Genomic DNA, 10,593 nt, shown 5'->3' with positions numbered 1-10,593 from the left:
ATGTGTGTGATGATGTCCGTAATTTTTATTAGCTTTCAAAGATCGAATTTGTCTATTGATAGCTTTATCCCGCCGGAACTGGCAAGAGCATGTCTTGCCTGAAACAGTAAGGTTGAAATATTTATAAAAGAAACAGTAAAACTTTCATAAATATATGAAACAGTGATTGTGTACAGTTTAGGTTAATGGCCCAGATATGAAAATAAACTGTGAAAAAATAATTGTCCCGGGCTAATGAAGACATACGCACGTATGAGACCTTGCTATCTCTCCTTTCCCTTAAAAAGTGTGCGTTTAAGGAGCTGTTATTACTTACGGCGGAGGGGGGTGGGGGGTTGGTTGTATAAGTGGCTAAAATCAAAATCTATAGTTGGTCCCCAAATTTTAGGCATAAAGATGGCTAATCAAATGTTTATTGGCACTATGATTTGGTAGACTCAGTGTTCTTTGGAAAATGACCTGTGGTGCAATAAATCCACTGCATCTCTGATAAGTTGTAAAAAATGTGTTTCTTTCATAATCAACATATTATAAGCATATATATACATGTAATTCCGGTCACGAAGTAAGTCACGTGATTTGATCCTCCATCCCATCGGACAGTTGACTAATCGGATGGAATTCATTGATTGCCGTCATCGCCAACAATGCACTGAAAAGCAGCACTGGCTCACTGCATGGGAGCTGTGCATGGTGGGGCATAGACTCGGTCTAGGGAATTAGATGTCTTTGCCAGTAACCTAGAAGAAATGGTTGGTCTTTTTGCTTGGTTTGTAAAATTCTAGGTGGGTGGTGTGTCTCATTTGGTACAATGTTGGGTTTGTAACGTGTTGTTAGGGTGTATTTTTGAAGTTAGGTTCATACCCATTATGTATAATACAAATGTGTAAACACACACATACAAACACACATCCCTCTCTCCCTTTCTCACTCTCTCTCTCTCTCTCTCTCCTCTCTCTCTCTCTCTCTCTCTCTCTCTCTCTCTCTCTCTCTCTCTCTCTCTGCGTGCTTGTGCCCGTATGTCTGCATGTGTCTGTCTGTCTGTGTCTGTGTTGTAGATATATAGATAGATATGTATGCAGTAACGCTAGGTTGCCAATAAACATTTGAAGGAGCGCTGAATTATGTTTTAAGGAAAGGGCTGGCTCAAAATTCTTGCGTAGGCCAGTGATTTGCTTAAATACCGTAAGGAAGCAGGCGGTAAACTTCATTAAACGACGGAAACATTCATGCTTGAATTACTCATTAACATTAAGTCATTACGTAGGAATATTTCATACTGTGATAATGGTTTCACAGTTTTACAAACATGCGTGGGGCTGCTTAGACCACATACCAGTATGGTTTTGTTTTTAATCATGCACTTTTTGAAACCCAAAGGGAGAATCAGCACAAAAAGGCCAGGGGAAAGGTCGTGAGCTGTTATCGTCGTATTTATTCAGAAGACGCTTCCATTCACTGAGTGTATTGAAATGTAAGGTTTAGACAACAAAACTGTTTTGCCTTAGGACAGACAAAAATTACAGGGTGGAGGGCCAGCGATTTTCAAATAGCGTTGCAAAAAGTGCACTCGAAAATAATGACCCTCCCCAATTTTCATGTTCGATAAACGGCGACTCTCCCCATGAGTGTCTCACACAATACCAGTGTCATCTTAATGAAATTATTTCTCATTTGATCTTTGACCTTCAAAGAAGGTCCATTGCTCTAGCCACTGGCCCATGATGCCTCCTTTGCATTTCAAAATGACTACTTTTATGCACGGTTTCAATTAATTCGACAAAAATAGATCAACCACTTCACAACGACTATCAACTAAAATTAGCTATACACAACATTGATAGTATCATTTGAAGAGGATTTTACTTTTGATGGCGGAAATCTTTGCCATGGAGACAAGTAATAATAAAATGGATCCCATATTTGTAATTACAAACATCAAAAACCTCTATTCTGTAAGTTTGATGAAAATTAAACTTCTTTTTATCATGAATGCAGCAAAAATGTACTTTGGATTGCTTAAACTGGTTGCCACGGAAACCAAAGTTCCCGAAGGATGCCTTATTTGTAGTCAGAAACATCAAATACCTTTTATGATGCAACTATGACAAACATGCAAGTTCCCTCATGTTTTTAAGAAAATTGTAATTTTACTTGCCATGGTAACATTTGCCCCGAAAACGATGGCCATGTTTACATCAGCGCCCAAAAATTACCCTCTACTGTAAGTTTCATGAAAATCAGACCTATTATTATTCGCATTATTATTTCCATATAACAGTTTTATAAATTATTAGTTATTATTAGAAGTAAAGACTGAACATTTCTTATATTGTTGGCCTGTCATTTAAACCATATCGGCCACATCTTGCTTTCTTATATTTGCGCAAAAAACGGTCACCCTCCTGCAAAGGCAGGCGTGAAATTCCATTACCCTACAAAACTGCCTGTGTGAAAAGCAGCAACCAATCCAAAAAAAATAAGGGCCCTCCCCTCCTGTAATTTCTTGGCTGGTGGGCGAACATTTTTGTCACGTTTACGTGCAAGGGTTGCAAGTGCTTTATCCCTAGCAGATGAAAAACTTCATCTTTCATTCGGGCTTTGTGCACAAAAAAAAACATTCTTTACTCGGTTAATGGCCCACTTTAAATCAGCTACAATTTACTATAATATAAACTGCGTATTTCACGTTGGCTGAATCGATCTGAAGTTAATCGTAAAATGTACATCCAATAAAATTCGATTATCACCAGTACTATGCGTTAATGTAACCTGAAAACAATTGAGATAATTCAACTTGGGCGTAGACTATGGTGAGAGTATGAGAGTATTTAGACTATGGTGACGTCACTGTAGTTTTGACTCTATTTGGAACTACAACCGCGAAGGAATTCATTATTACATGGGGGGTTTAAGCAGATTAAGGAAATATAACTTCATGTTCGTATCATAAATGTAAATCACTTTAGGAGCAGGGATAGCTTAGATTCTTATCCCTGAATTTTATCTTTTCTGTTTCCAGTCACGTTGATATTATCCCAAAAGCTGTAGGCAGTCAAATAATTTTTGATTTGTAACAATTGCTATGGATTCTCCCCCAGTTTTTAATCAACCAAAGATCGTCAATCTCTAGATTACGTTTGCATTTGTCGGTGCCTGGCGGTATTTAATAAGAGCCTGCGCAAGTTTCGGAAACGGAAATGCGGAACTAAAGGTGTGTGGCACATATCAGAGGAAGGTTCGCTTGTTGACGTTCATTCCACCACCTCCTTCAATAGAACAGTTTGGTATCACAGTTGAATTTCCCCAGAGACATGTCATTGAAAACATATTGATACTGGCGAGAACCCTCTATAAAGTCCAGTCGTCTCAAGCGATATTATGGCATGTCAAGCGCGGTTTGGCGATCATCGAAAACACGGCTAGGATGGACCCATAAGGCCTCGAGGTAGGTTGTGGACAATGCAGCTGCTGTTGATTTCTTGTACATTGTCGGTATGGGCCAATCAAACTCAATCTTTGTCATTAGGGTATTTTCATTTAGTAAAGGTGAGAAAGTCGATGTCTTCGGACATCATTTCCTCCATTTTCTATTATTGAAGGCGCAATGTCTTGGTCAAAACTTTGAAAAATACAGCGGCAGTGACACTTTTATATCGGCATACAAATGTTTTTAGGTGTGATGTTGGTGACGAAACGTTAGGCTCAGTTAAGAGTTTCGCTCTTTATTGATTAGCAATAACTTGGTACTCGGTTTTAAAAGCTTGAAGGTTTCGTAACCTTTAGACCGACCTGCGAAAAAAATGCCTGTGGTGTAGTTGGTATCAAGATAACAGGTGTATTTTGTGACCTGCTGTTGGAATTTTATCTGACTCTAGTGGCCTATGGCTTTCGAGACCACTTCTGCGTCTGCATGTCATTTCCCATGTGTGAATATTTCAGTTACCTTGCAAGGATGTGAAAAAGACATTCAAAGCGCTGTGGTGGTTAATGGTGTTGAAAGCATAAACAGTCGGTAGAGACACTGTCGTGTGGGAAAACTGCGGCTGTTAACCTGAATTTATATACTACGAAACGCTTAGAACACGATCTGTCCACGAGTGGAAACTGAAATTTAAAACAGCAACGATGAGTGTGGAATACTGCTAGAAAAGTACTCCTCAACTACTGATGTCGTTACAAAACGTCGTATTGTTTTGTTTTTAGGTTGCAATTTCCATACGGATAATCTACGATTTCAGGTTTGCAACATAATAACTGACCAGAAAATCATCATGTATAAGCAGAATCCATGAAGCCTTTTATAGGATAGTTTGACAGTACAACCGAAACAACAAAATCTGATTTTTTGTTCAAGAAATGCTAAAGTGGTGACTAATCTGCATACCAATGTATAAGCTTTACAGCAAAAAACAGGATGGTTGGACAGTCTCATATACATTACGTTTACTTTTTTGTACCTGGCACACAAGTTTTGTAGATAACATTGTAGATAAAAAGAACCGACTCATTTGAGTGGAATACTAATCATGTAACACTCCACTCCACTGTTTATCCTTGTGTGTCTATAAAAACAGATTGGCATCAGTAGGTATACATTGTTTTATGGTTTGTTTAGCCAGAGTGCTGTCCTAATTAACTTCGGTCTCGACGATAAACTTGATAACTAATTTAGCAATTCCCTTGCGTTCTATCCAGACACTCAAATGAGTCGGTTCTTCTTATGTACAATGTTATCTACAAAACTTGTGTGCCACGTACAAAAAAGTAAACGTAATGTATATGAGACTGTCCAACCATCCTGTTTTTTTGCTGCAGTACGTGTTTATCAGGACCATACTGTTCAGGAATACCATTAATGAAAACAATATTTTACATTTTCGTGTAAAAAACCTGGCCAGATTTAGCGAGCCCTTGTCAAAAGAATACCTTTAGCGAGGAGTACAGTCAGTGTGATACTACCACGAAACTGACGTCATTGCCTGCCCCTGTAACCACACGGTCGCACCTTTTATTTGTATTCAAACAAATCTTTGAACTACAGTCCACCCATGAGAGCCGCTTTTGTGAAAGTATAAGAACTTAAAAGCGATGCCGATGTATTTAACGCGCAAGTGGTTGCTGCTGATAAGTTACTACACAAACGAAAGTTCATCAAACGTGCGTGAATGACTCACAGGCACTTATATTTCCTAAAATAAATCTCACCCTGGAGACCTTCTGACACGAATATGACCGGCGGGACTATTGTATAGGATAAATTTTCAAAACCCCAAAGGTTTTATATGTAATGCAAGTACATGACTAACATCAGGCAAGTATTGACTGTTCAAATTTCCTCTCCGTTCAATGAGTGTTTACTAGCATATTTTTCCATGTACGTGTGCGCTATATATCATACTATTGGTGCTGAGACTGTTCTCTGTGTCTGTTTCAGAAACGATAGGACCTTTATCAGCATAAATATATAATATCGTTAAATGTTTAAAATGTTCTTAAGCGGCCTTGAAACTTTCCCACTTTTCGTTAAACAGACACTGACAATTGGCCTCGACTGTATATGTATACATGGTGGATAAATACATCTCCAACTGACCCTTTTGTATTTTTATGTTGTTCCCTGTAAATCGTTCTATTACACACGCTTATTGCCTTTCCCAAACACTGAAATAGGATTCGCCAAATTAGCTATCCCAGTCACTTCGATTCACCCACGATAAATGTTTGTACTGCATAAAGTTTGTTTTCTGAAGAACTTGCAATCCAAAGTTGATTCACGAGCGACAAGAAACCATGGCAAGTTTCAAATATACCGAAAAACATAACTTTAGGCTCTCGATGAATGCAACTGGTGTACGAAGGGTGAACGATAACAGGACAATGACGTGTTTTATGCCAATATGTGAGCGGAAGTTTCCACACTAGATGTGAAACCAGCAAGAGAAGTGGATTGTTTTCAGTGAGCGGTCAGTGGTGTGTGATGAACTCAATGACAACAGACCATACAGAGATGTCTTAATTAATTAATGTGTTTATTAATTTATTATGAAGTAATGTATGTATGTATGTATGTATGTATGTATGTATGTATGTATGTATGTATGTATGTATGTCAAAGGTGCTATTAGACGTGATAGTTGATGCAAATTATTTTGACAAAAAACCTGCGCAAATGTTAAGCTTTCATTTATAGTAGATTCTTGTTGAATCATTACTTAAGTACATTTTCAGTGAATGATACATTAGTTTCTTATGAGCTATTATTGCTACAGAATTCACTTTCTATATTACGTCACAGCTACAGAATGTTTGGGCAACCTCAAGGCGGGTCTACTCAAAATTATAAAAGGTATTGTCATTCTTAGCTCAAGTGTTCACACACGTGAGCTAATGTCGTAGCGATGTCTGTCCGTGTGTGTGTTAGTGTGTCTGTCTGTCTGTCTGTTTACACGATAACTCAAAATCATCTGAATTGATTCAAGTCAGATTTGGTAGACAGGTACCATATGCTAGTGGAAAGAACTAATTAGACTTTGGTTAGTATGGCATACATATTAATGAAGTTGTGAAATAATGGTTTCCTATGGAGACAGTAACGATAGTGTCGACGCATTAAGAAAAACTGCACAAGATTTCATGAAACATTTCACAGATGTCTATCTTTGAACATTATGATTATACTATAAGTGTCATGTCAATAATCTGGTCATTTGCATATTTAATGATTTTTTTAATTAGTGATATTACTCCGAAATTCCTACACCAAATTTTATGACACCTGCTACAAATATTGATGTGATAAATATCTAATTGTACTGAGAAGCATTGATCAGTGTCAAGCTACTAAATAGCTCATTTGCATATTTTATGAAGTTTTGTAATTAGTCATATAACTCCGAAATAACTGCACCAAATTTGGGAAATCCGCTGCAGATACTGATCCTACAGATATCTGACTGTGTTTGAGAAGCATTGAGTAGTCTGAAGTTAATTAAGACTTCATTTGCGTATTTAATGAACTTTGTAATTAGTGATGTAACTCTGGAATAATGGCAACAAATTTGGTGAAACCTGCTATAGATATTGACCTGATAAATATCTAATTGTACTGAGAAGCATTGAGCGGTGTCGAGTCAATAAACAGCTCACTTGCATATTAAATGAAGTTTTGTAATTTGTGGTTTAACTCCGAAAGTCCTGTGCGAAAGTTGAAAAAAACTTATACAGATATTGATCTGAAAGATATCTGATTATTCTGTGAAGCATTGAGCAGTATCAAGTTCATTAATGGCTCTTTGCATATATAATAAATTTTGTCATTATTAATATACCTCGGAAATAACAGCACCAAATTCGATAAAACCTGACTGTTCTGAGAAGCAGTTAGCATTTGGCAACTTAATTCATGGTTCCATTACATAAATTATGATAGTAATATACCTACGGAATTACAACACCAAATTTGATGAAAGTTGCTCCAGATATTGATATGGTAGATGTCTGATTGTACTGTGAAGCATTGAACAGTGTCACATTGAGAAATGTCTCATTTGCATATGTCATGAATTTTTGTAATTAATAATTTGACTCCTAAATTAATTTACCAAACTCAATGGAAGTTGCTTCAGATATTGATCTGACAGATATCTTACTCTTCTCAGAATCGATTAGCCGTGTCAATTAACGGCTTTTTGCATATTGAATGCCCTTTTTAGCTCCCACACACGTGAGCTAATGTCATAGCGATGTCTGTTTTTCCGTGTGTGTGAGTGTGTCTGTCTGTCTGTCTGTTTACACGATAACTCAAAAACGCCTGAACAGATTCAAGTCAGATTTGGTAGACGGGTACCATATGCTACTTGCAAGAACTGATTAGATTTTGGTTAGTGTGGCTTGCATATTACAAAGTTATGACATATCATATTTTTTCATATCATGGTTTCCCTATAGAGACAGTAATGACAGTGTCGACGTATATTAAGAAATACTGCACAAAATTGCATGAAATTTTTCACAGATGACAATCTCAAAACATTATGATGATACTGTGAGTGTCATGTCAATAATCTGCTCATTTGCATATTTAATAAACTTTTGTAATTAGGGACATAACTCTGAAATTCCTGCACCAAATTTGATGATACGTGCAACAAATATTGATCTAATTGTAATTAGAAGTATTAGGCAGTGTCAAGTTAATAAATAGCTCATTTGCATATTTTATGAACTTTTGTAATTAGTCATACAACACAGAAATAACTGCACCAAATTTCATGAAATCAGTGCAGATACTGATCCGACAGATATCTAACTGTGGTGTAAAGCATTAAGTAGTGTGAAGTTAATTAAGGGTTCATTTGCATATTTAATAAACTTTGTAATTAGCTATTTAACTCTGAAATTACGTCACACAACTTTGTGAAACCTTCTAAAGATATTGATCTGATAAATATCTAATTGTACTAAGAAGAATTCGGCAGTGTCAAGTTAATAAATAGATCATTTGCATATTTTATGAAGTTTTGTAATTAGTCATATAACTCCGAAATAAATGCACCAAATTTGAGGAAATCTGCTATCAGTGAATCTTTTGTAAAACACGTGAGCACATTCAGTTCACATCTGGTGTTATTAGTAAAATGAGTGAAAATTACTGTATCATATCTAATAACACTTGCTACATATATGAAGATGCATGACAGATATCCGACATATACTGAGAAATATTAACAACTGTTCTGTCGATGAATTGCTAAACTACAATGATTTTATTGAAAGTTGCTCAAGGTGTTTTCACTTGAATTAAACTGTACTTAATGTTTCTTTCCTGCTCGAAATCCAAATGACAGCAATCAAGGAGATTTAGCATCTTTATTTTAGCTCATTACTTTTTAACATTTTATGACCTTTGGAATTAACTTGTGGTGAATATTTTACTTGATGTTAAGATGTTGATCATAACACTTTCAAACTTGTAGCAAAAGTTTATATTTAGAGAAAATGTCTGGTTCCAAATGTTTGTATATATTGTTCTCTGATCGTAACAACAAAGTAGACAGAAAAGTGGTCAGTCCTTCTTTTCGCGTTAGACAGTCCCCTCTCTCCTACGCTTTTTCTACTATGAACAACTTTGTTCTCATTTTTGATGATTTTAACAAAGACACATACATAAAACTTGTCAGAGAGATGTGTTATATTTCTGATTGATGTGTATCGATGATATGACATTGAAGGCCAGTTTTACCGAATCAAAAGTACTAGTGACTGCACAGGCGACCCAAAAATTATTAGTTTTTCATACTGTTTTCTCTATCATTTTCTCTCCTTTCTTCATGCTCTGGCTGATCGGAGTAAATAAAATAAATGGGTATATAACCTAACCTAGCCTCTGTGACTCTTTATTTATTTTACACTCCATTACAAGGACGTATATCTCTCATACACACATGCTGTAGTTAATTAGTCAACACAACTAATTATGCTAATCCGTGGACTTATCAGAGGTTGGTCAACATCGGAAAGATAGAGATGTAAATGAAAAATTTTAGTAACCTTTCCTATCTTTCGCGATGTTGACCAACCCGTAAAATCCCTGATAAGTCCACGGATAACAGGAGAAATAGTCTCCATGACTGCTAATACATCATAGAATGAACCCTCTGAGTAAATGGAAAAATGTTTACCTTTGGGCCCTACCATAAACGAGACATAAATAGAACGATAATGCGCAGCGTCAAGGTAGGAATCGTATGGCTTAAAGGGTCATCCCGTGTTCTACGCCCACGACAGTAACTCATTCAGGTGTGACACAAGGACAATAACATTCCTGCAACAATACTTTCTTAAACACAACACTTCCGGATTCAACTTAGAACAGTAAATGTTTGTATGCGGCATTGACTTATCGGCTTTACCAGGAATGGGCTAGCTGATGTCATTTCTAAAAGGCCGAGGAAACCGCACAACGAAAACACTCAAGCAGAATGTATCAGGAAACGAGCCAAAACAGGTAAAACAAATGAAAATGACTCGTTTATGGAAGTAAATAACCTAAAATGGTGCTTTAGGGCACAGCAAATCCTAAATTCGAGAGCAAAGAATATATGAGAGGCGAATATATACAATATATATAATGTATGATATATATTCTTGATATTCACATTTAGAACCATAACGTGAACAGCTGCAAAAAAGTGACAAAGAATGTAATGATTAGCATTGAGCCTTCACTTGTTGTATTTAAGGCAATGCTTGAGTTCTTGCTGATGCAGCTACGGTTCACACCCCCCGCCCCGCCCCATCCATGTAACAAAGATACCCTGCTTTCAGATACAAAAATAAATCATAAGTTCGCAATTGTGTCTCAAGAAGTATCCGTTGGTCTTATTAAAAGAGACATGCAAAGTGAAGTTGATCCTTAACCAAGAAGTAAACCTTATTCAAACGTTCGGAACAATATGAATCAGTATACTCAAAAATTAAACCCAAGTCGCCTGCGGATACATGCGTGATTTTCGTACAATTTGGTGCGAATTATAGCCTGAGCAGGAGCCCTCCGACCCTGGTATGAGCTGCTAGACGATCGCTGTAAGG

Source organism: Ptychodera flava, chromosome 8, assembly GCF_041260155.1.
Source record: "Ptychodera flava strain L36383 chromosome 8, AS_Pfla_20210202, whole genome shotgun sequence".
Taxonomy (NCBI): Eukaryota; Metazoa; Hemichordata; class Enteropneusta; family Ptychoderidae; genus Ptychodera; species Ptychodera flava.
Note: the sequence above shows the minus strand (reverse complement) of the source record.